Source organism: Mus musculus, chromosome X (genome assembly GCF_000001635.26).
Source record: "Mus musculus strain C57BL/6J chromosome X, GRCm38.p6 C57BL/6J".
Taxonomy (NCBI): Eukaryota; Metazoa; Chordata; class Mammalia; order Rodentia; family Muridae; genus Mus; species Mus musculus.
This window is the reverse complement of record NC_000086.7, coordinates 80,532,344-80,535,693: the sequence shown is the minus strand read 5'-3', so window position 1 is coordinate 80,535,693 and position 3,350 is coordinate 80,532,344. Positions and strand designations below refer to the sequence as shown.

Sequence of the window (3,350 nt, the reverse complement as noted above, 5' to 3'; positions counted from 1 at the left end):
CTAATAGTTAATACTGGCAAATATTTTTAAACATATTGTACGCAATAAGCTGTTCTAATAATTTCTCATTGTAACTTTCGCAGGGTTAAGAATTATCTGAAGTATAAGTATATCTATAAAGAGAGTTTTATAGATGATTACGTGATGTGAGAAAATTCTGAGTATTGCTGATGTCACAACATGGGTTAACATCATAAAAGGAACAAAACAAAACAAAAGAAAACAAAGTATCTAAGAAAAGAAAGCTAGGTAAATACTGGTATTCAATGTTTCTTGAATAAAAGGGATACAAATAAGTTGAAGAAAGTCAAATTATCTTCATTTGCAAAAGGCATGAATCTACCCTAAATATTCTAAAGGCTACCACAGAACTGTAAGAACTGATGAATACTTTCAGCAAAAGTAGAAAGATAGGGGACGGTGGAGGCCGTGCAGCATCGCCCATACTCCGAGCAAAGAACTGAGGCCAGAGGCAGTTGAGGTTAGTGAGGACTGCGAGGCAGACACTTTGCTGTGTTCAAATCCAAGTCAAGGGTACAAAAATGCAGAGCAATAAAGCCTTTAACTTGGAGAAGCAGAATCATACTCCAAGGAAGCATCATCAGCATCACCACCAGCAGCACCATCAGCAGCAGCAGCAACAGCCACCCCCACCAATACCTGCAAATGGCCAGTAGGCCAGCAGCCAGAATGAAGGCTTGACTATTGACCTTAAGAATTTTAGGAAACCAGGAGAGAAGACCTTTACACAGCGTAGCCGTCTCTTTGTGGACAATCTTCCCCTTGATATCACTGAGGAGGATATGAGGAAACTATTTGAGAAATATGGAAAAGCAGGCGAAGTTTTCATTCATAAGGATAAAGGCTTTGGTTTTATTCGCTTGGAAACACGAACCCTAGCGGAAATTGCCAAAGTGGAGCTGGACAACATGCCCCTCCGTGGGAAGCAGCTGCGAGTGCGCTTTGCCTGTCACAGTGCATCCCTTACAGTCCGCAACCTTCCTCAGTACGTGTCGAATGAACTGCTGGAAGAAGCCTTTTCTGTGTTCGGCCAGGTGGAGAGGGCTGTAGTCATTGTGGATGACCTAGGAAGGCCCTCAGGGAAAGGCATTGTTGAGTTCTCAGGGAAGCCAGCTGCTCCGAAAGCTCTGGACAGATGCAGTGAAGGCTCCTTCTTGCTGACCACGTTTCCTCGGCCTGTGACTGTGGAGCCTATGGACCAGTTAGATGATGAAGAGGGACTTCCAGAGAAACTGGTTATAAAAAACCAGCAATTCCACAAGGTGAGAGAACAGCCACCCAGATTTGCACAACCTGGGTCCTTTGAGTATGAGTATGCCATGCGCTGGAAGGCACTCATTGAGATGGAGAAGCAACAGCAGGATCAAGTGGATCGGAACATCAAGGAGGCTCGTGAGAAGCTGGAGATGGAGATGGAGGCAGCACGCCATGAGCACCAGGTTATGCTAATGAGGCAGGATTTGATGAGGCGTCAAGAAGAGCTTCGGAGAATGGAGGAGCTGCATAACCAAGAGGTTCAGAAGCGAAAGCAGTTAGAACTCAGGCAGGAAGAGGAACGCAGGCACTGTGAGGAAGAGATGCGGCGACAGCAAGAGGAAATGATGCGCCGACAGCAGGAAGGATTCAAGGGAACCTTCCCTGATGAGAGAGAACAAGAGATACTGATGGGACAAATGGCTATGGGAGGTGCTATGGGCATAAACAATAGAGGTGCCATGCCCCCTGCTCCTGTGCCACCTGGTACTCCAGCTCCTCCAGGACCTGCCACTCTGATGCCCGATGGAACCCTTGGATTGACCCCATCAACAACTGAACAGTTTGGCCAAGCTGCAACAATGGAAGGAATTGGAGCAATTGGTGGAACTCCTCCTGCATTCAACCGTCCAGCTCCGGGAGCTGAATTTGCTCCAAATAAACGCCGCCGATATTAGATAAAGTTGCATTGTCTAGTTTCCTGCAGCCCTTAAAAAAAGGGCCCTTTTTGGACTAGCCAGAATTCTACCCTGGAAAAGTGTTAGGGGTTCTTCCCAATAGATAGGTCTTCCCTGCTTGTACTATTCTAGGGAGCATGCTTGAAGACAGAGGGGCAAGGGAGGGGTGGTATTCAACAAGTCAAAGTCTGTGGTATAGTGCTTTATCAAGTCTGTCTGGTGCGTTCCTGAACTATATTGATTGTTGAGGGCCTGGAGAACCATGGGAAAATGAACTCAGAGCTCCATTAATCTTGATCATTCCTTCTCTCTCTTTCTCTCTCTCTTGTTTTAATTACTTTCTCATCTTTATTCCCCTCAACCCCTGAGACACTGCCATATATACCACAAAACATAAATATCCTCCAATGACCTAGCCCCATCCCTCCATTCACTCCCAGGTAAGAATTCAGACAAATGTCCACAGAGGTTACAGCATACGTACGGTTGTGTTATATCTCATATATGACCCCTTCATGTCCTAAGGAAGACATTTTCTCTTAGAGGTTTTCATTTTAGTATATCTTAAAAGAATCTTGTGGTACCTTGCCTCCATCTTTTTCTTGGGTAAGGACTACACTTTGTGTCTCTGATGTTGCTGTTCACAGCTTTTCTTGATAGGCCTAGTACAATCTTGGGAACAGGGTTGCTGTGTGGTGAAGGTCTGACAGTAGCTCTTAGTCTTGCCTATCTTAGGTAGCTACGCTGTGCATTTTTATTGGTATACTATGAATTGTTCCAGATACCTTCAGTTTGGAAAGTTTTCTGAGAAATGGAGACTTCATGCAGCATCACCTTATTAAAATACATTTGAAGCCTTAAAAAAAAAAGTAGAAAGATAAAAAATCAACAAAAATTGATAGCTTTTATAAATGTAAACAACAAATATGTTGACACTGATTTCAAGAAAAATTAAATCACATCAAGAATATTTTCAAAGATAAATTTATAAACATATTATGAAAAATAGTTATAGAAACAAAAAAGGATGCATTGATTTAAAACAAATTCCACCAAATTCCCAATGTTATTTATTATAGCACTCAAAAGAAACAGTACAAAAGACTCCAAATTTCCAAGGTAGTTCTAAATATAAACGGATCATAACACCAGATCTCAAACTCTATTACAGAGTCTGAGTAAGCAAGGAATCAGTGCACATGGACATGTAAAGCAAAGGAATATAACAGAACCCAGAAATAAGTCCTCAAAGCAGTAGTTACCCTTTATAAAGACATGAAAATGTACAATAGAAATGAAAGATTCTTCAAAAGTGGTGAGGGCAGTACTTAGTCTTTACCTGTAAAAATAATAAAAGAAAGTCCATATCTCTGACCCTGAACAAAAGTGAATTCAAAG

The 3,350-nt window shown here is 42.3% G+C and overlaps 1 pseudogene; it reads left to right on the top strand.

Moving 5' to 3' along the window:
* Positions 415-2,811, top strand: Gm8806 (predicted gene 8806; annotated as a pseudogene).